Source organism: Rattus norvegicus, chromosome 6, assembly GCF_036323735.1.
Source record: "Rattus norvegicus strain BN/NHsdMcwi chromosome 6, GRCr8, whole genome shotgun sequence".
Classification (NCBI taxonomy): domain Eukaryota; kingdom Metazoa; phylum Chordata; class Mammalia; order Rodentia; family Muridae; genus Rattus; species Rattus norvegicus.
The window spans coordinates 52130094-52153325 of record NC_086024.1 but is presented as its reverse complement, the minus strand read 5'-3'; the positions used below and the strand labels follow the sequence as shown (position 1 = coordinate 52153325).

Below are 23232 nucleotides of genomic sequence, written 5' to 3'. Positions count from 1 at the left end.
TTCATGACAGTAGCAAAATTAATTATGAAGTTGCAATGTAATTATTTTACATTTAGGGGTCACCACAGAATGAGAAAATGCAACAATGTATCTTCTAAGACCATGTGAAACTGTCCAGGTGACAGAGAGTTGGAGGAGGGGGCTTTTAAAATTCTGTCCTTTAAGGAATTTAAATTTGCACTATAAGTATGAAGGTAAATTGAGCTTAGAAATATTCTCATCTGGGGATAGTAAAGCCTGTGGTGAAGGGCAGAGGAACTGATGTTTGAAGTTAATCAGGTGTTTCCAGTTAAAACAGGATAGGAGGAGGATTTTTCCAGATGAAGGATATGGGACATGCAGCAATCTCTAGGTCATACTGTAGGGTTCATTAAGGATTACCACCCACAGGGTCTGTTCCTGATTTCAGAAGGGAACAGCTATCACTTTCTCTGGCACATTATTCACAATCTGGTGAGTAAACCAGCATTTATGGTGCTCCTGGCTGTAGTTCAGGAAAGAATGTCTAGCCCGAGGTATGGCAGTCTCTGCTCTTTCATGGCATGGGATGGGAACATTGGCTTCCTCATCTAATGGCCCAGGTAGCCAAAGAAGCACTGCTTTCTTTTTTTTTTTAATTTATAGTCCTTTCTGTGTTGTTGTTGTTGTTGTTGTTGCTGCTGCTGCTGCTGCTGCTGCTGCTGCTGCTACTACTACTACTACTACTACTATTATTATTATTATTATTGATAAAGTCATGTGATGTAACTCTGGTTGGGTTGGAACTATGTAGATCAGGCTTCTTCCATATGCTGGATTAAATATATGTGCTACCATGCCTGTCCCTTTCTGTATTTTTTGTTTGTTTGTTTGTTTGTTTGTTTTGCAAATAACAGTTCTGCCTCTGGAAATGGACATCTATCTCCCCACTAATTGCTTATCATGTAATCACACTACTCCAGCTATGCAGAAAGGCCTCACTTGCTCTGGGCTAACTCCCACCCCACCCAACCCCCCATCATCACAGGTTAATTCTACTTTTCCTCTCTTCTTATCTGGTCCTGTTCGTTTATCCATCACTAACCCTGTTGGAATGATAGTTCTAGAATGTGCTTTATTTTCTATCAAACAAAATTTGTTGTGATGATGATTAAGTGATAAATATATTTTTTAAATGTCAAACCCAACATTCTACATATAGCAAACACTAGATAAATGGTGAGTGTCTCTTTCTTTCCATTTGGCTAAGGAAATTGCATGGTGAAACATTTTAAATTTGTTTGCATTCTATCCTTACAGATGTTCAGCAAGTGCCAACGGTATGCTTCAAATTGAGCATAATGCACATACGGTGCCATGACATTTTCTAACATCCCACCAAGTAGTGTGTGGTCACAGGCTAGCGACTCCTGCAGGCTCCCCACATACTCTTTTCAGGCTCTCTTCCCTGTACTCCCTGCCATCTTGGGAAGGTGGCTGGTTTTCCTCTGGTGACCCCTCCCCTTGGGTACCATCCTCAAAAACCAGAGTCTGGACTGTTTACATGTCAGGGGCTTTTAGCTCAAGCTTCAGGAGTTTCCTTAGCTGCCCCCAGGATGGCTCTGTGATCCCATATCCCAGCTTTGCCCCTGTGTGATCGGATGTGCTTACCCCACTCATTGCCTGGGTCTCCAGTGTCCCTTTCAGCAATTTACATTAGGACAGTCACACTGAAAGGTCTACTTTAGCATCCATCCTTTTCCCCTTTAAGTCTTTATTTTTAAACTAATGGTAGATTTTTCAAAAGAACTTTAAGTGGTTTTATACTTAAGTCTTGAGCTTAAGAACGTGGTTTTGTGCCAACAGAAGCTATCAGGAATGAAGTATTGAAGTAAGAGCATGTGACTTATTTTATAGCACATAAACTTTACATTTGGAATCAGGATTTTTCTTATTACTGAGATCTTAGCTCTTCCAATAAAAGACACAGGTTGGGCCTCAGTAAAGAGGTGGTATTTTGAAGGTATTATATTCTCATGCAGTCCGTGGAATCTGTGGAAACTTATGGAGGCTGGTTTCTGTACAGACTACCTATAGGTTACAACTGTGGACCAGAAGCTGCATTTTGGACACTGTGATTGTGGAAGCCAAGCTATCTATGTCTCCACATGTGAACCTTGGCTTCCCTCCATAGTACTCCTTGTAGAACAGGACCAGAGGAGCTTCTGAATTATAAGCATGATGTAGGTGGCTTCGAATCAGACCCCACAGCTGTTTCTTAACCCTGCCTTATCATCCTGCAGTTATTCAGGAAGCAGTTACCAACTTTGTCAACGAGCTGACCCTGTCTTCAGCTCTTGCTATTTAAATCTATCTGTTTCACTGCTGATTAGCCACACTAGAAGGGCAGATTAGAGAAGGGGCAAAGAACAAGTTGTATGGAAGACATGGTGAGGAAGAAGCCAAAACTATGGGGAGAAGAGGTGTGAGGATGCAACTGTGTGCCCCACTAGCACCTGTTCTGTAAGTCGCTGTCTCCTAGGTAACAGACCATGCATGCAGCTCCACAACAGAACAGGTGCCCATACTCTGCTCAGGCTCACAGAAATTTGGATCATAAAACCCATCTGTGAAGGTCAGCAAGAAAGAAATCATACACTCTGGTCACTCCTGCAAAATGCAGAGATGGACTGCTAAAACAATTGAAAGAGGCTCTCTGCAGTAGCATCATACCTTCATTTAGAACACTGAATTGTGAGAGCACATTGGGTATGGGGATCTAGATCTGATAGTCATGTGACATAAGAGATAGCACAGGTTCAAGAGGTTACAGGAAAGTCAGGAGAGAGAAATGGGCTTCTGGTTCCCAGCACCAGTATACCATTACTCAATTTGTCTACTCTTTAATCTCATCATATAGAAATAAAATATTAGATAGATAAGAAAGAGGTAAAATAAAAAACTTCTGTCTGTTTATCTATCTGTCTGTCTGTCTTCCCATCCTTCTTCCTCTTGTCATTAGTAGGATGGAAATGTATAGCATATCTGCCTTGCCCTGAAATGAAGCAGCCGTGTACATTTGGGGTCCAGTGCTCACTGTCTGGGAGGATACTGACTAAACCCTGAGCAAAGAGCTCAGGAGATGATTCCTGACTTTTTCTTGGTCACCACTAGTCAGAGCTGAGTGGTGTTATCCCCACAGGGTAGCATGCACTATCCTACTGAGCCCACTACCTTGATCTTTTGTTCTGTCTTTGTCCCTTATTGATGGTATCTATTCACACAGAATGGAATTCAACTTTCTTGATCCAGTGTGGTCTGAGCTGGTTCACGACTGGACAGTCCGACAACCATATCTTCTGGGGAAACCTAAGTCTTCTTCAGCCCTGAGGATTATTGTTCTCAAGAGTAGATGGCTGAGTCTCAGAGCCTTTAGAGAACCTTGGAGAAGCCAGACCTAAACCTACACATAGGACTTGTGTGATTTTCATAGGATTGTGTTCCTACCAGGTCTTAACCCAGGATGCTATTAGCCTGGACACTGTGTCATGGACTTCAAAGGCTGGAATGGTGGCTCTTCGTGTAAAGACTCAGAGCATGCTCTCTTCTCCAGAAGCCACCCATGATTCCAGTGTCTAAGCTTTCTTCCTCAGTGTTAGTCACTCATTTGTTCTTTATCTTCTTAGAATACTTTTCTCCAAACTCACTTTAAACAAGTTTCCCAACACTGTACTGCCTTGTGAGGTCATCTAAATATCCCCACTGGATCATCCTTGTCTTCAGATCAGAGACAACCTATTCTCTGTATCTCACTTACCTACTGGAGAGGCAGAGACCAGAGACCTGACTAGCATTATGATAGGAAATCAGCAGCTGCCCCACCTTATCCAGAGAATGTTCTTCTCCGAGATGACACTGACATGGGCCAGAACATCAGAACATGATGGACATGACCCCGCCTTTCCTTTGTATATTTACTGTTGTACATGAATACCTGGCCAAATTGCTGTATTTAACTTGTCCTAATCCATAGCCCCGTCCATGTTGGAGCAGAAGGGCATCTCCTATGTGTAGATCTGCTGTTCTCATGTCTGTCCTTGTTGCTTAGAGGCCTCTGCCTTGCCCCTTACTCTTTCTACCTATAGACATGCTTTTAATTTTGTAGATTTGATTTCTTCAGCCACAGATAGTAAGTCACAATAAATATGCACATCTTTATGGAAATGTTAAAGTGTTTTCTAAAAAGATAAATGTCAATTTATCTTAAAATACGTGGGAAAAAAACTATGTACGTTTTAGTTAAGCATGATCACAGCCATTTCTTGAAAGACTCTCTACCTAAGGGCCTTGACTTTTCCTTTCCTTCAGGAGACAGAGCCCTAATGCTGCTTAGCTCCACTACCACCAATGCTACTCCTTTAACTACCAATGGTGAATCACCAGTCAGCATGCTGGCCTTTGGGCTGCTTGATCTTTGTTTTTTGTTTTCCTTTAAAAACATATTTTCAATGTCTGTGCACTTCCACACTCAGCTCTGTAATCACATGCTGATTCAGAGTTCTCAGAGGCAATAGCTGTCCATGCTCGACATTTTCCACCTTGGATTCCCCCTAAGTAATTATAATTATCAGAGCAAGAATATTATAATTCAATATTCATACATGTTTTGACATAGAAAACTACTGCCCAAACCTATCATGTATATATGTGAAATTATACTAGCAAATCTTTGGTTTACAATTTTCTTAGAACCCATACCCAAATTTATTTATGTAGCTTTTAGGGGAGAGAAAAATCCTAAAAGAATATAGGAGACAGTAGAAGGTTGTGCCTATGAGTGCTAGGACCTGTGACCTCTGACCTGTGGCATATGTCATCTGTCAGAATGTCAGAATGTTGGCTGAGATAAGCTGCTTCAGATTATAAAATGAATTGATAAGGGAGTGGGAGAGATGCAGCTTAGAGATACACAGTGCAGTTGAGACTCCCCACCCTGTGCCTTGTTGTCCTTTGCACCTGAGTTTTAACACTGTCCAATGTTCTGAGTAAGAGCCGCTCTTTCCCATAAGCTGGAAGTGAGGGTCAGGTGGCTGTGAATTCTCACAGAAGATAAGGAAGGACTAAGAAGGGCTTCACACACTGTAAAATACTCAGCATACATTGAGGACCTGGGAGCTCTGTGGGTCCCAGGGATGGCACCTGCACTGTGGGGTTGCCATCAGTTAATGGAACCTAATTGTCACTAAACTGTCCTTGTTGGAGTAATTTCCTGTGACAGGTGTGCCCTTTCCATGACAAAAGCACCCTCCTTCTGAGGACTGCAGGGAGCTTTCAAGGATGGAGCTGATACAAATGCATCAACAGCACGTTCCCCAGGAAAATAACCCAGTGACAGCTTAACAGAAGACTAGAGGAAATAACGTTCTAGGAACTGAATAAGAAGAAGCAGTGGACGTTCAACGTGACAGTAAGATTCTGTGGCATGGGCTGATGGCATGTGTCAGAGAGACACTGTGGAATTGCCTTGTGTGGGATTGGAGAACAGAATTTCCAGCCAGGGAAACAAGTGCACTTCTCACCTTTGACACACCATGACAATCACGATGTCAGGGGTAGGTTCCTGTGAATGCCCGGGAGGTAAAAGTTGCCCAGCTCTTCCAAAGCTCTGAGGTGTGCTGGGTATGAGAGGGGCAGAGAGACTACAACAGAAGCAACCAGAGAAGAGCTCTGGAAGGGTACTGAAGTATCACCCATTCCTTTCTAAGTTCCAGGACTGTGGCACTCTCCATCTGAGAGGAAGAAGGGTCAGACATGAGGGAATAGGTGAAGATCAGAGCGAGGGCTTCGTAGGGGAAAAGCAGAGCTGTGGTAGGGATGACAAGATGGAGACCTCGGAAGCCCAGAGTTACTGGGAGGCATTGAGGAGGGCACTGAGATGATGGAAAGCCATAGTTGCCAGGTTAGAGGATCAGGTCCCAGGCTGAGCACCCGGGGACATCACTCATCACCGATGTTGTCTAGAACAGGGAGTGTGGCTTAGTACTGCACACTAACAGCCCCTACTCAGTGTGGAGGCAGGGAATGCACATCCTGGGGAAAAGGTGGTTCTTACCTTGTAGGAAGCCTTCTCTCCCAAGAACGGAGGCAGGGTGACTCCGTGGGCAGGATGCAGGCCCAGAGCCAGCTCTCTTTAGGCTTTCCCTGGTCCTCCCCAGCTTGTGACTGTGGCCAAGTCACTTAATTTCTCTGTGCCTCCATTTCTCCATCTGTAGAAAAGAAAAGCATTAAGTGCCTAAAGATGTCAAACATATTAGGAGATTATATAAACAGGTATCCTCCGTGACTGATATTCCACCTCTTCCAAGGACCAGACTACCCATGGGTTAGCCACATTTCCCTGCATTTAAGCTAGTCTTCCAGCTCTGAGGCAGGGCCTTCCTACCCCCTTTAGGCTGGCACACTCAGGAAACCTCCAAAGCACCTACTTCCTGAGTCTGGGATAGAATCTACCCTCACAGAGGCCTTGGGGGTGAGTTCCACACTAGGATTCATTCTGTAAGCCTCATTTACTTGTGATTTCCTCAAGGATTTTGAGGGTTGCTGATCTGAGCCTGGACTAGTGAGACAGCTCACATGACCCTTGCTACTAAGGTAGATAATCAGAGTTTGATGCCTGGAAGGGCAGAACTGACTCCCTCAAGTTAGCATGTGACCTATACACATTTCATTTATAACCCCTAAAGAAGAAAAAAAGGAACAAACAAATGGACAGATAAGCAAAAGAACAAATGAACTAGGCAGTCTCCCAGAGGCACATACCTCCAGTGCTAGAACACTTTAAGGAATATTTTGATGTTCTCTGTAGCCTCTAAAGTTTATGCTAATTGCATGAATAATAAAAAAAAGCCAAAACAACAACCTGACACTCAGAGAGAGAAGATATCCCATCTGTCCAAATGTCCCCACTAGGACAGTGGCACCTGAAACCCAAGTCTCCCATCAACAAGGTCAACCTGTTCACATACTTCCAGAAGAGTAAAGGCAGAGGTCCCTGGTAGGGAGGCAAAGCTTCACGTAATCCTAGGGGAGCCCAAGTGGGTGTCACTGATGTCCCCTCAATATTCCAATATATACACTGCTATACCTTTCTCTAGCAGCTCAGCCACTGCTGTGCAGTTCCCTGGGGCTAAAACCTCTGGGTTATCTTAAATCTTAACAGATCAAGTGACAAAGAAAGGTTCCTCTCCTTGAGATGGCAAGCTGACCCTGGGTAGATGCCTAGACATGCTCTTGGAACTTACAGATAGTTCTTTCCTATAGTTAAAGTATCTTTTAGATCTTGGAACTTAATAGCTATGGATATTTCACTTCCTCAGCTTCACATGGTCCACCTGCCCCAAAGTGTAAGTTCATCGTCATTGGTAATTCTCCCGAGAGCAACAGTACACTCAGTGGTTGAGGTAAATATGAAGGACTCAACAGCTCTGCTTTTGGCCTGGAAATCAGCATTCTTCCAATTATGTTGGGCATTAGGGTCTGGGTTGTAGAGCCTTCCCTTGTGAACCTCATTTTCTAAGAAGAATAGTTTCGTCTACATAGACAGCAAGTAAACGTCTATGCACAAATGTCTCCCTAATTACACTAGACACAAGTTGGAAACAGATTAGAGCAGGTTTGGTCTTTCTCTCTCTGACTTCTAAATTTAAAGCAGAATGCCCAATGTTCTGCTTTCACTAGAAGAGTTTCACTTAAATTTCTCAAGTGCCCTTCATCAATGTCATGGCATAGTCCTTTAAACCTGGCAGGCACCAGGCAAGGTGTCACTCTTGATATGCCTAAGTTCTATGGTGCTAATGTGGATGTGTGGCTTCTGTGAGGAGGAAGGAAGGGGCAGGGAGGAAGGCCAGGAGGGAAAAAGGGAGGAGGAAGATGAAAGGGAGAGGGAGAGGAAGGAGAATAGGAAGGAGGGATGGAGGTGATAGAGAGAAGAAAAGAGGAAATCAGAGAAGCAGGGATGGAAAACGGAAATGAAAATCAGAAAAACTCAGTTCCTATTGACTAAGGAGGCGGCAAATAGTTTTAATTAAGGTTATTATGTTGTGCATTAACCAACCAGTAACATTTTGAATAGTTAAATGATTTAGATCAGACAGAGTCGGGTTTTTATTAACCTGCACTTATTACTTCATGGTCTATGTATGTAGTTTCATAAGCATGAACTTCCAGGAGTTTTCAATTTCTAAGTTAAATAATACACCAAATATATTATTCAGCTTATTACTGAGCATTCAATGAATGATAAACGCTCCATGCACCACATATTTTAGTGTGTAAACATCTCTGATTCTCTGCTGTTCATAGGCAAGTGTGACAACATGAACGGGCAGAAAACTCTTCCTAATCAAACTCCTGCCTTTGGGACAGGAAGTGAAGAGCAAGAAAGAGCTCACTGGGACTGTGTCCTTGGCCTTCTGTAGGATCCTAGCAGCTCAGGATAATGAGATAGATAAGATATTACTACACACATCCATGGACAAATTTAAAGAAATAATAGCGATTAAGGCTACCATAGTTACTCTTAAAATATACAGAAAGATAATTTGGGGCATAAAGAAAAATAGGAAGTATCAAAGAAGAGAATGGGGAAATTCCAAGTGTATGCTTAGGTCATTAGAAAATCTGTGGCCAGCATTAAGGTTACAACTGAACAATCAATAAACGAGAAAGCAACATCTGCGAGATAAGAAGCAACAAGTTAATACATTGGCAGTTGTTTAATTACAACTAAAACTACCTTTTAGAGTCGTCTGAAAAACGAAATATTCTGCAACTAACATCCAACCGAATGTTAGAATACCAAGAAACACAAGCTGATAGCTCAGAGTTTAAAATTAAACAATTAAATCATGTATTAATGAGTGACAAGCAAACCAATTGTGGTCCAGCTCATTTTTGGCAGGAATGAAATTGGATCTGAGATTCCTGCTTGTTACACTTGTCACATAAAGCACACTCATTTGTGGGCTTTTATTTTGTTAACAGGCTGTGTGAGATGATGCTTCAGAGGCACAGAAGAAAAGGCAAGGACATTGAGACAGAGTGAGCTCCTGCCTGCAGGCTGCCAAACTGACTCAGAACAACACACGGGTGAAGGCAGCCTATTGTCGCTCCAGGCCAGGATTAGGGCGAGCAGAGCCCTTATAGCCACAGAGGGGTGAGGTGTCCTGCCTCGTGTGGCCAGATCAGTGTCTCCCCTCTTTCTTGGTTCTTAGTCCATTTTTAAAAATAGTAACTCAGAGGCAGGAATACCCTCTGGGAAATAAGTTTCAGGAAAATGAGGTCTCACACCTAATTTATTTCTGTTTATTTGCTTTTGGAAGCTCTTGCTTCCATGCATGTCTGTACAGGGTTCTTAGTTCCCTGGGGCTGGGCAGGTTCTGCCGCGCTAGAATCACAGCCTATCTGAAGGACAAACTTGCTTGTTTTTGGTCACCCTCCCAGGGTAGCTGGAGGCTCCCTAAGCAGAAGACCATGCTTTTGGGTAATTCTGAGACTCTGTGTCCCGTTATCTCTTTTCTGGATTTCTTTTCTCTTTAAAGAGACAGCCCTGCATCTCTTCTGAATAAGGACCCTAGTGATTGTCCAAAGACCTGCATATTGGAAATGCCTCTTCCTCTCCTCTCGCCAAGGATAGTCTCAGTGTGACACCGATTGTCTCAGAAGGGCAGAGTATGGCTTTGTCCCAGTACTCGCTGCTGGAGTCACTCTGGTTTCTGGCTGCTCAGAAGTCTAAGCTTCCCAGTAGCCTAAAGACTTGATCCTCACTCTGGTCTCCTGCAGTGTGTGACTCCCTTTGTGCATTAATGCTCAGCCTTTGTGCACCGTGGGATCTGCAGGAACCCTCTCCCATACTGAGCTGAGTCCTGGTCACCTGGGAAGCACTAGCCTGTGACACTGGGACCTGCCACTAGACTACATCCTGCATAACCCTGTACTGGCTCTGTCACCAAACTTGCTCTCTTTTCTAACTTTTCCCCACTCATTACTTCCTCCATGTTCTCTCTCATTCTAGGTAATCAGCACGATATTGTGTGATTTGTCAGTTTGCTTAACTGTACATATTCTCCATGCCATTTTAGTATTTTATTATTGGTTTCTTTGAGAGAGGCTGACTCAGCATGTGCTGTGTAGCTCAAGTTGTCCTTGAACTTGGAGCAGTCCTCATGTTCTTTCCTCCTAAGCATTGGCATTATATAGGTAACTATCATGCTTGGCTACCCTGGCATTATGTCAGCACTGGTCTCAAACCTGCTATTTACCAAGGATGACCTTGAATGCCCAATCCTCTCTCTCTGCTTTCCAAGTGCTGGGAATTCTGGTGAATGAGGATCAAAACCCAGGGCCTTATACAGGCTAGGCAAATGCTCTATCAACTAAGTTATATTTTGAAGTTGATTTTGAAGCTGTTGCAAATCAGTCTGTCTTCATGTTTTGCTTATTTCAAGCACAGAATAAAGACTAGATCAACACAGCGTGAGCTTTCAGGCTCTTGATGAGTTTTCCTGAGCAGAAAGTGATGTGTGGTGGGTATGGGAGAGGGAATAAGACACAACTCCTGAGACAATATTTATGCTCAGGGGATAGTTAGTCGGAAAGGGCAGTTCTGCTGCAGAAGACGCCCCAACAGTTAAGGAGGGCCGAAGAAAACAGTTACAAAGGTAGGTTCTCTATAATTGTGAGAAGCCTCGTGTATAGCTTGCTGCTGAGTGTAGAGAAGGGAAAGCAGCTGGGGTGTAGAAGAGACCCTATTGGTGGAGGGTCTTGTTTCTGGGTGAAGGGGAGAATCTGTTGTCTAGGAGTGGAGGGAAGGCCTGCTGCCTGGGTATAGAAGAAACATACTGTGAAGGGTATATAGGAGAATCAACTGCTTGGTTAGAGAGGAGACTATGCCTTCTAGGCCTAAAGGAGAGTCTGATGTCTGAATATAGAGGAGATTTGCTGTATGAGTGCAGAGGAAGGCCTGCTGCTCAATATGGCAGAGTGTCAGGACACAAGAGACACTCTAAGTAGTTCTTTCTCCTGATGCCTTGCCTACCCTGCCTTCTATGGATCCATTTCTCTGAGTGGAATCTTGTTATTGAGGGCTAAATCTCCCATCATTACAACGGTGTAGCTACCTTTGTAATAAATGATGTCTAACATAGAAAGTACAAGATCACAACCAAGGTCTGCCCTTCATGGTTTTGTAGCATTTACTCTTTGAAAACATAACCACAGTAGAGAATATAGAGTGACGTTGTAGGACTCACAAATTCTACTTCAGAGTGTGTAGCAAAGCAGAAACAAGATGGAATGTCGTCAAATGAGACATCAGGCCAAGGAGACAGACCAGAAGGTCCCAAAATAACCCCTCCCTGGGTGTTTTCTATTAACAGCTTTCCCACCAAGGTGTCCAGGCTACTCAAAGAGGTAGAAAATCTTTTTAAAAAATAGTATTGGGGACAGATGGTATTACAACACAAAAGAGTGAATTTGGACCCCTATCTTATACCATATATAAAATGGATCTCAATTTTGCTTAAGGATCCAAGTATAAAGCTGGAGACGTGGCTTAACAATTAAAAGCATAGCCTGCTCTTGCTCAGGACCTAGATTTGATTCCCTGTACCCATGTGACCACACACAACTATCTATAACTCCAGGCTCAGGTGACCCAATACCTTCTTCTGGCTTCTGCAGGCTCTGCATGTACATCGTGCATAGACATATACCCTACGTATAAAATATTTTTGATGTATAAGAGGTAAAACTATTTAAAAATGAAAACAAGAGAAATAAATTACAAGACTTTGAGTCTTGACGTGAAAACTAAGAGCAGTTATAAGAAATTGGATCAATTGAATTTTTAATCAGACTTAGAAAACAATATGCCCCAATGTACTATGCAGTCATAGTGGTTACAGATACATCTCAAATAACAAAACTGGATAGAGGACATCAGGTTTAATGCGAATTCTATGCTAGGTAAATTATGCTTTAATCAACCTTTGAACTCCTTTAACGAGCACTCAAGATGTTGCAGTAGAGGTGCTCAAACTCCCTGAGCAGCTGTGGATCAGCCCAATTCTCGCTTCAGCTTCATGGGGTAGGGCCTTTGGGATCTGGTTTCCATCCCTTCCTTGTATTTTAGCCTGTCCTCGAGTGAATGGTGAATTTTCATTGAGTCATTGTTCCTCAGAAAAGCAGGGACTTCTAATAGCTATCTTATTAGCACCGCCCTGCACCTTGCAGTCTGCCTCTACCCAGCTGGTGTCCCTGGGGTGACATCCTTAGCTCCACCTTCACCTTGTGTGGCAGGTTGAGCCTGGCGTGTGAGTCACTGGCCATTTTGGGGTTGCACATACCCATGAACTGTGCCTTCTCAGGCCCTGGTAGCTACAATCTTGTTTGAAGGTCAGGTTGTTTCAAAGGAAGGAGCTGGTGTCTTCTCTAATGAGTGTTCTCCTGGAGGCAGGCTGCCCCCTGTCATTGACTTCTATCTTGTGTTCAAAAGCATGGAGAAACTCTCAAGGAAAGGTGTGTGCCCTGGTGAGGAGGGTAAGGAGCTATGTCGGAAAGGAGCATCCTGACACATTCCGGGGTATGCTTGCTCACTGCAGCCCTAGCTTGTCTGTGTCCCACACTTCTGTGTCAAGAAGCAGGACCTTAGGCCATTTAGGACTCACAATGGCTGTGTTTGTTGGGCTCAGTGAGATTCCTTTGATATGGCAGGATTGTGGCTGCCCACCTCTTTCTCTCCACACCCAATTGCCTAGTAAATGGGGATTCTCTGCTAAGAGGCTCATAGCGCCTCATTGCCCCTTGTAAATGAAAATGAACCTTTCTGAGAGGGAGTTGATGAAGGGCATCATGTTTTGCATTTGTCTGGCTCTGGGGCAGGATGTGGAAGAATCCTGCTTTACCCCTGGCAGTCAGGAGAGTTAAGCCACTTTACTAACAGCAGAGTGCAGATCTAATACTTTGATAATCAGCCTTGTCCTTTGGAGCTACCTTTTAGGGGCCATCTCTAGCTTTCTTCCTGAAAGAAAGTTTAATTAAAGCTCATAGCAGCCAGGGCTCTGAGTAAAAATGATAATCTACCCCACTGCCAAAAGGCTCTCTCTCATTCTGGGGGAAGTTTAGGTACTATAGAAACTCTGTTGAACCGTCAACCACTGATCAAGGCACAGAAAGGATGAATAGACCTTAGGGGTAGCAGATAGCCCCACTGGAAGGACTCTTCCCCATGTCTCCTAGGCCAGAACAGGTGCTGGACTTTCTCATATTTATAGCCTCCTTAGCCTGCAATTCAAAGCACTAGTACAGCCATTGAGGTAGGACTCCGCCAAAGGCTAAAGAAGGAAACTATGAGAGACTTAGAGCTGGGAGGCCAGGGTGAGAAGCTGCAGTGGATGGAGCCCCAGCACAGGAAGATATGCTTGGATTTCCCTTGAAGGGGAGGAGATAGGAGCATGGAGGAGGTCATTCTCAGCTGAGGACAGTAGACAGTGTAGCTTTAGGCAGTCAGAATTTAGAAGATTAGAAGGTCAATAAGAAATCTGGATGAAAGAATATTAGCTAATTTGGAGTTGACAGTCTTAAAACCAAAACTGTTTTAGGTTTACTTAAAACTAAAATGTTTTAGGGTAGTGTTGGTCCTGGTGCAACAGCATCCTCAGGAATTTCACTTCCAATGATGTTTGTGTTCTGTTATAAAGGTGTGGCATAATGGCAAGGGACAAGCTGGTGAATGTTGATTAACCAATACCATGATAACATTTGATTCTCACAGGAAGTGTGCACACTGGAAAGCTACTATCACCTGCTGTCATTGTGCTTTTAAACTAAAGCAGGAGGAAAGTAGTGGACTCTAGGAGCTGGTGACCTTCTCTAGACCTGTACTCACTGATCTGCTGAGATCTGCACAGGACCTACCTGGATACCTCTGGGAATGACCACAAGTAGCCAAGAATAGCATCCCTAATATACAATACCATGACAATTTCTATGTCCTGGTATCCAGGTTTGTTCTTGTGCTACATTATTAATTGTTCTATCCATTCCTCCATCTTGAGCAGATGTCACATTATCACACCAGATCACATACTAGTACCCAGCACAGCTAAGATCCAGGCACTGATAACTTGTGACTCCACAAAGTGCCATGTTGTCAGACAAGTCAAGCAAAGAGCTCTACCTATGTGGGCTGGCAGCATGGTCAGATGTACCACTAGCTGTTTCTTTCAGAGAAACATCTACTTAGAAGGGAGAGTTGCCATTACCATTATTCTAGTTCATCTGTAACCTGGTAGGGAACAGTTCCCATGATCCACTTGGTTGCTGGTGGTGTGAACTTGGCCCATGTCAGGTAGTTTGTGTCTTAAGGAAGTCACTGTCCTCATGGTCTCATGAAGAGGAGATAACAGCACAGACACTTTGTGCTTCAAGAGAGGTTCTGAGAGACATGATAGGAGGCAAGGAAGAAGACTGAGGATGGGAATCGTGAGATGTACACTGAGGACCCAGGGATGTGGGCAGAGATCATGCCTTTCCTATGTTGAGCAAAGCTTCACAGTGCTTGGCCCCATGCTCTAGGTTCTCAGATTTATAGCTGCCATCCTAGACGTATTCTGTAGATATAAGATTCCTAGCAGCAAATGAACCAGTGTCTAGTCTGTCACAGCTCCGTGTGGCTGCTTGTCTGTGAAACAGATGCTGTGGAATCTGGAAAACATGAATGGGACATTTGGCTGACAATGGAAGATAAAAACAATTCTTATAGTCAAGAGTCTGAAAGAAACTGGCTACTGGAGGACAGGAAAAAGGAGGAGGAGGAAGAGGAGGAAAAGAAGAAGAAAAAATAGAAATAATAAAATATATACATGTATTATATTATATAATAAGCACACCTATCTGTGTTTATTTAGATTACATGAAAAACAAGAGGTGAGTGTCAAGTGCTTTAGGATGTAAGGGGCCTAGACTCCCTAACATCCTCAGGTACCGTTTCTTAGCCTAAAGGACTAAGGAAAAGCCCATGGAAGCTGGTCCTAGTTCTTTGCAAATGGATCTGGCCTCATGGGGTCAGAGTCCATAATGGTGGAGGAAGCATTGCCATAGGAGGCTGGAGCAGGAACCTGAAGGATTACATCTTCCAACACACAGAGAAAGGAGAGAGGAGGGGGAAGGAGAGGGAGAGAAGAGAGAGAGAGAGAGAGAGAGAGAGAGAGAGAGAGAGAGAGAGAGAGAGAACTGGAAATGGAGCAAGTCTGTAAAAGCCATTATTTATTGAAAGCAAATTTTAAAGTAGATGACCTTGAAGTCCTGTAGACAAATTAGGTCAAAGGTCTTTGTCTCCCCTCGAAGACAGGCAGGTAGCTTGGATCAACTGGGGCTTCATGCAGCACTTGCAGTATATGGAGACACAACCTAGGCTATTCTTTACTCATGGACTTCTGGGAGTTGGAGCTACTCCAGAGTTCATCTGGAGTAGACCACATTCTTACCTAAAGCACTCTGACATCTCAGCTTTTCAAAAAAAAATTCAAGAGATGGAAATTGAATACAACCAAACACCAAATTTGGGGCAGGCTATAGGCCACAAGCCAAACCTGCCCCAGCATAAAGGCCAAGAATATTGACTTTGCTTTTTATTTTACTTATGATATTATTTCAAGATGTGGCTTGAGACCTACTTTGTCCTTATTGCTCAGGCTCAGATCTCTCCCCCTTTGTAGTATATGGGAAAGAAATACTGTATTAGTTACTTCTTGTTGATGTGATTAAAACACTATAACCACAAGCAAATTGTGGAAGAAGGTGTTTATTTGGGACTATGGTTCCAGTGGCAGAGTCCATTTTGTTAGGGGATTCATGGCCACAGGCAGTTGAAGCAAAAAGCTGAGAAATCACGTCTTCAAACACAAAGAGAGAGAAGGTAGAGAACTGGAAATGGGATGAGAGTTAGGGTATCAACTCCCACTGCTGGAGACGTACTTTCTCCAGCGAGATTGCATATCCTGAAAGTTTCATAACCTCCCCAAACAGTTCCGCCAACTGGAAACTGGTGTTCAAATATCTGAGCCTATGAAGGCCTTCCTCTTAAACTATTGCATTCCATGGTTACCCATAAGCTCATGATCATCTCATGAAGCAAAATGACCAATTTTCAGAGGTTCCCATGTTTTTAACAGTCCATCTGAGACTCAAGGAACTGTCTAAACTGACCCTTTGTAAAAGTAAGAAGTAAATCAAACACTTCTAACATGCAGTGGCACAGGATATACATTCCATTACAAAAGAAAGGAATGAGGCCACAGTGAGGCAATATTGGACCTAAGTAAGACTAAAACCTGCAAGGCAAACATCAAGTCCACGACTAGGGGCTGGGTTTAGTTTAAAGGGATTTAGATGGCTCTTCTCCAGCTTTGTTTCACTCCTGTATTAAGCACTCCATGGCAGTAGTCTTAAGGCATTAGCATCTCAAATATCTTGCAGTATTCATTGGGACACAGAACTTACTGTTGCAGTCTCATGCAATGGCTTCTCAGAGCCTTTTTACAGTGACTAGTATTGCCTGGCTTCAGCAGCTCTGTGAAACTGTGGAAGAAGAATCCATAACCCTATCACTCATTAACCCTTCAACCTCGACACTGCCAAGTTTAGCTGACAACTTGGGATGAACCCTTCCTCTTGTTGACCAAAATTAGCAGCAGATTTCATATATTGAAGCAATTTATTCCTAGGGCCTCTGACAAGTTGAAAGTTTAGCGGAGCAGGGTCTTTCAGGGCACTCTTCGCTTGTTCCAGAGCAGGAGGCCTCTCCTTAATGGTGCTAGTCTCCTAACAGTAACATTTTCTCATTCACTGTAGGCCTTGGCTGGAAGATTAAGCTTTCTAGTACTCCTTTTTCCCTTCCAAACTAATTTTGTATTTTTTTTGCCTCGCTTGCTTTTACTCATCATAGACCTACATAATAATACTAAGCAATAACCATTCCTCATACTCAACATTATGCTGTCTTAAAATTTCCTTTGCTAAAGAATTGAATCCACTAGCCCCAGGCAAGTTCTTAGGATATAGATGGAAAGCAGCTAAGTTTTTATTTTTTTTATTTTTTATTTTTGTTCAAATATTATATGAATGACCTCGATTCCATTTGCTAATATATTGTTTAGTTTCCTTCTGGAATCTTTTGATCTGTAACTAGGACTCCACAGTCTTATATTACTCATGGAACCCTCTTCCAGGAGCTTACTACCATGGCCCATTCAGCTCTGCTTACATCATTCACTGCTCTTCTGCTTCAGAGTTCCAAAGTCTTCCACAGCCCTCTATTAAACAGCATGATCATGTTCTTCATAGCATTACTCCTATTTTTGGTACCAATTTTGGTATTAGCTAATTTTGTTGCTGTGGTAAAACACCATGACCAAAAGCAACGTGGAGAAGAGAGCGTTATCTTGGCTCACAGTTTTAGGAGAGTCCATAATGGCAGGGGAGCCATGGCAGCAGGTATTCAGAACAAGGAGCCGAGATATCACTCTTCAGCCATACAGAGAAAGCAGAGGGGGAGGGGAGGGGACTAGAAGGTGGGTGAGGTTGTAACTCTTAAAGCCTGACCTCTGTGACAGCAAGCCCTTCTTCCACCAGCTCTTCCAGTAAGCTCTTCATCCTGTAAGTTCCATAACCCCCTAAAACAACCAACTCTGAACCAAGTGTTTAAATATGAGCCTACAGAAGAGAAATCTCATTCCGGTTACCACAAACATCCTCCTGCTAGACTGCTGGGTGTGTCAAATGAAGTGACAGCAAATACCCAGTATATAACCAGTGCCCAAGAATCACCAGTTTTCCATATCTGTATAAATTAGGACTCTGGTGAGTGACACCATGGAGTTGTTTCTTTCAGGCATGACATGACCATCCTCACAATGATGCTAAGGAGCTGCAGATCTACAGAAGACCTCGTCCCACAATCATCACAATAGGGATCATACAGCTGATAGGTATGTTGAAAAGATAATGAACGTTTTTTAATATCCTCCCTTAGGCAGAGGCTGGAGGATTACAAGATCTTAACTGAGATCCTAGTTGCCACTCTCTTCTGCCCTTCAGTTATATGTAATCCTGCGCTAGGATTACCCCTGTGATCTGAGGGTGCTGGACTATATAGGATGTAGAAGCCTAGCTTAGGGCTATCCCTCTAGTACAGAATTGCACATGTGTTGGCATGGCTTTTGAGTGGTACAGGTGTCTTTGAGTAACTTACATTGTGGTAAGTAACCCCTTCCTGCTTCAACAACCTGGACTTGGATATAGTCTTTTCTTTAGTCTGTTAGTACTCTTTCATTTTGAGGGTAAATGGATGCTTCGTTGTGACTTCTCATGGAAACTCTTACAACAGCAAATTGTAAATGCTTATGATACAATTTTGAAGAGACTATCAGGGTTCAAAAATTATAATATGAATATAACCCAAACTCACAGTGCATAAATTTGCAGGAAGTAAAGACAAATGTTGATGGTATCTGCCATACAGAGGTTAGATTTTAGAATATCCTTTTTTTTGCTTCCAAACTTTCTTCAGGATCTGATGTTAACAATGCTATTATTTTTGATGCAGGTCCAAATATTGAACATATTCTGGACAATACTAAATTATAACCATAAAAACAGATTATTTATTAACTACGATTTTTGTCTTGATGCTTTGAATGAGTACTTATGTACAATGTTGAATTTGTTAGGAGTTGGGGAATTTTTGGAGACAGGCTAAATGCAGAGGCATTCTGAGGTGGCCACACATACTTGGGAGCCAGGGGGAAGAACTTATGATTTCAGTATGAAATGCCTCCCTAAGGTTCATGCTTTGAGCATCTGTATTCAACTGTGACTCAATAAAAACAGGTTGGACACCATTAGTCGTTTCTGCTGCTAACCCTGTTCTTCTCTCTATGCTCCATTTTTTCATTCTCTCTCTTTCTACACTATTCCCCCTTGCCCATCCTCCTGCCTTCTGTCTTCCTGGTATCTTGCTTGCTATGTAACTTGGCCAGCCCATTCACCTTGAAATTCAGTCAGTAGAATTCACACTGCAGACCAGGTTGGCTTAGAGTTCACAATCCTTCTGACTCTATTTCCTAAATACTTGGATTATGGGTATGTACCAAAATGTTGGCCACATCTGTAAGAAAAGTTTTATTTTGGCTCATGATCTCAGAGAGTTCAATCCATAGTGACTTGACATGATGGTATTATGAACATGATAGTGGGAGTGTGTCCAGGTAGAGAAGGCTACTGACTGTATGATCAACAAGAAATGAAAGAGAGGAGGGTTAAGAGAGAGTGAATGGAGAGATAGGGAGAGACAAAGATAACAGAGGCAGACACTAGAACTCAGTGTGACCTTTAAAGACAGACTGACAGACAGACAGACAGACAGACAGACAGACACACACACACACACACACACACACACACATGATCTACTTCCTTTAGGTAGGTCTTGATTCTCAAGGTTTCTAGAACCTCCCAAAATAGTTTCAGTTACTTGGAATCAAGTGTTCAAGACATAAGCCTGAGGGTTGCATTTCATATTCTAACCATAAGTTCTTTCCCCTGTCTCCAAAACACTCATGGGCATCTCAAAATGTCATATGCATTTAGCCCATCTCCAAGAATCCCCAATGGAAACAGTGCCAACATTGTTCACAAGTCTAAATTTCAAGTCCCTTTTGAGACTCAAGGCAAACTTGTAGCTGAGAGAGCTTGTAAAAAAAATTTAATTAAATATTTCCAATATGCAATGGTATAAAACAGTCAAATTCCAAAAGGGGGAGGTTTAGGAACATGTTGAGGAAGAGTAAGAACAATGTGAAATTGAAACTCAGCAGGACAAACACAAGATATTGTAGCTTCATGCCTAGAACGTGGGACATATGGTATCATGATGTGAGCTGTGGCAGGCTTGGATATGCTTGTTACTAATGGCTTTGCCATTTGCAGACCATATGGCCTCTGTCTTAGGATAGCTCCACTCGATACCTGTGAATCTTCTTGGCAGATATTTTATGTTTCTATAATGTCTAGTATCCTGGGGTCTTCACCAGAGTTTGGGCTTTAACCTTTTGAGTTACTTTCTGACATTCTGCCTGAAGGGTCTCTGACCCTGCTGCACATTGCCTGGCCCTCAATGCCTTCCTTTGTGATATTGGTGGAAGCCTTCATCACCTTGTCTTCAGACTCAGCATCATATGGATGATGCCAGTGTTTGTGACTAGCTCAGATGATATTTGGGCTTCCCTGTACCAGCAGCATGGGAGTGTGTGAGTGGCCATAGCCAGAACAACATTTCTCTAAATGGCCTCATATGAGCAGAAAGTCCTGGAAGATCATTCTTCTCTGTTCTTTGTACTACCCTTGAGTCCATCATGGATGGAGTCTGACTGGCTCCTGAGATGCCTCTGAAGCATCTTTTCTACTGTTCCAAAGCAAAGTGCTAGAATGCCTTGAATGGTCCTAGTAACTTTAATAATCAAACCTTCTCCATCCCCAATTTTTCAACACCTTTTCTCGCTAGACTGAATGCTTTTCAGATCCTTCTGTTAGATTTTTTTCAGCTCCTGAGTCTCACTAAAAATATGGCTAAAAGCAACTAGAAATAACTCACCATAATCGACATGTGTTTTCTTAAAAATTTCTCCACCAAATTAATGATTCTATTACCTTTATAATCAGCTTTCTCGAAGATTTTAGGACACAGGTAAAAATCCTTTGCCAGACTGTACCTTGCGTAGCTGCTAGTCAGATTCTCAACATAATCCCTGTTCTCAGCTGAATTTTTCTGAGTGCAGTCCTCACTGTGTCTGCCAGTATTCTCTACTACCAAACACCCAGCACAACAGTCCATTAAGGCACAGGCATGTGTGGCATCCTAGTGCCTTTCAGTTTGTGTTTCCAGTTGTTTTAGATTCTTCCTGCATACCAGTTCCAAAGGATTAACAACTGTGCATCTGGGTGTTGTACCACTTACAAGGGAAAGGTCAGCATTGCAGAGGACTTAGGCCATGGATGTTTGACCCAGTGTGCTTTGGCAGATCATGGGGGCAGAAGCATGTGTAGAAATACAAGACAGTTGACTATGTGCCAGTCAGGAAGCAGAGAGCCACTGCACATTTTTATAGCATGTTGGCATTCCTCTTTGAATGTGGCCATGCTTTCCTCTGCTCCTCGTGTGGGTTTAGCTCTGACTCTGAGAAGTTCCCAGGGTGAAGTTAATGGAAAGTGCTGCAGGAAATACCTGCCATCAGAATGCAGATCTGGGATTTGGACACGGCTCTAAGCCAGTCTGTATTCCGAGCAGGTATCTCAGCTGTGCTCATGACTGACTTCTCAAGGGCATATTATGTCTAAGTAGCTCAAATCAGAACTCCCAGAAATGCCTGCGTGCATTTTTCACGATTGTTCTTTAGAACTTTGGAATCACAGGATATTCTCAGGAAACTCAGTTTTATGTTCAAATACAAACACAGAAGAGTTTATATGACTCTCCTGGAAATGAATGATGCAATATCATCTCTAAGGCTGAAAAGTCCTCTACTAAAATGAATAACATGTGTTACCATTCAAGATAAGCTGCCGACCTCACTTTTTCTTTCTGCACCATAATTTTAACACTTTGGGTAAAGGTTCTGCAGAACACATTTTCGAAGCTTTGGGTCTTCCATAAATGTTCAGCGTTTTCTTGCTAACTCTGGCATATTGTATCTCTTGTGGCTAATTGAGAATGGGGCCTCATTCAGAAGTGCTGAGGGGGGCTGCTGAGCCCATGAAGTCCTTAATGACAGATTTTCTTTTCTTTTTCTTCAGTCAGTGGCTAAGTGTGGTAGGACAGGCAGATCACAGGGCCAGGAGCTGGGCCAGGCAGGAGGTTGGCTCATGTCACTAAAATCTCAGGTAAAGGCATTACCAACACAAGTCCAGCACATCCTGGGCATCTGGGAGGATAAACTATGTTGTGTTCACACTCTATCTGATCTGGTCCAGTATCTATGAGAAGTAACAGTCTTAAGTAGGAAGGTGAGAAGGACCATTGCTCAATGCAGACACACCCAAGTGACCTGCTCTGAGCTGAGATGGGTATTTTGTGAGGTGAATTTGATACACTGGAACAAAGCCTACTATGGTTGGAAAGGTGTTGAATAATGAAGGCCAGTTCACTGGGCCTGGGGGAGCCATTGCATCTCTCTTCTCTCCTGTGCTGAGGCTGTGTACATTCTCCAAAGGTCTGGACAGCTAAGGAATGAATGCAAGTGGCCATTTCTACAAAACGTGCTAAGAACAATGTAACCCAAGTTATAACAGATGTATGTTATTTTGTATGTATTCTATTTTGTGTACCATTATTAATGATAGAATAATGTATATCTCCATCATGTACACAAAGCCACACATGAGGGTTTCTTTTTCATGTGGAAACTATTGGGGCAAGCTTCACTAAGGTTAATAACACAGACTGTACACATGCCAACCCCTCTTGATACACAGAACCTTTGAGATAACAAGGAGATTTTGCTTTCATATTTACCTTTGTCTTCCACCCCTCAGATACCAAATAAGCCTATGGCAGAGCACATAGTTGATCATTTCTTGGAATTATAGGAAGAGCCTGGTACACAGTGTGTCTCTTCAATACTTTGCTGATGCACAAGGAGGAGAAACAAACAGAAACATCCTACTGCCAGCCCCTAGTAACAAGACCCACAACTGTAGAGAATACAAAGACCCTGAGTCAGTCTCTGGCAGTAGCCATGACAGAGAGCTGCCACAGCCCTCAAAAAAGTTTGTGGGGCAGCAGGATTCTGAGAGGAATGTTTAGCTTCTTAAACAAGCTTGTTTCTTTTTATAAAGTTTCAAAGTTTTATTTATGTGCATGTGAACGTGTATGTATGAGTGTGTGCATGCATTCATGCATGTGTAGGTATGTGTGTATATGTGTATGTTTGCACATGAACATGTGTTCAGGAGTCTGTTGGGTTAGAATTACAGGTTGTTGTGAGCCACCTGATGTCGGTGCTGGGAACTGAAGTCTAGTCCTCTGTAAGAGGAAATACTTTTAACCACTGAGTCATCTCTCCAGCTCTCACAAATGTATTTTGAAATAGTAGATTGTTATTGTGTATATCTATGGGGCATATGTGGTGTTTTGACCTATGTAGAATATCCAACCAAACA

General features: G+C 42.9%; 1 protein-coding gene and 1 long non-coding RNA gene across 64 annotated transcripts in view; one reads left to right on the top strand and one right to left on the bottom strand.

Annotated features, from left to right (window-relative positions):
* The window catches only part of Myt1l (myelin transcription factor 1-like), a 398973-nt gene that overhangs the window by 138505 nt on the left and 237236 nt on the right, over positions 1 to 23232 (bottom strand). For all 50 annotated transcript variants that reach the window (XM_039111668.2, XM_063261464.1, XM_063261488.1 and 47 more), the window contains one exon: positions 6071 to 6224. The gene's annotated coding sequence lies outside the window, so the exon portion shown is untranslated. The remainder of the gene's footprint in view (positions 1 to 6070; positions 6225 to 23232) is intronic.
* Positions 1 to 23232, top strand: part of LOC134479354 (uncharacterized) — a 155782-nt gene that overhangs the window by 59855 nt on the left and 72695 nt on the right. For 9 of the 14 annotated variants that reach the window (XR_010052571.1, XR_010052572.1, XR_010052575.1 and 6 more), the window contains one exon: positions 17909 to 18005. The exons of the other annotated variants lie outside the window; for them this stretch is intronic. This is a non-coding gene — a long non-coding RNA (uncharacterized LOC134479354). The remainder of the gene's footprint in view (positions 1 to 17908; positions 18006 to 23232) is intronic. 14 annotated transcript variants of the gene reach the window in all.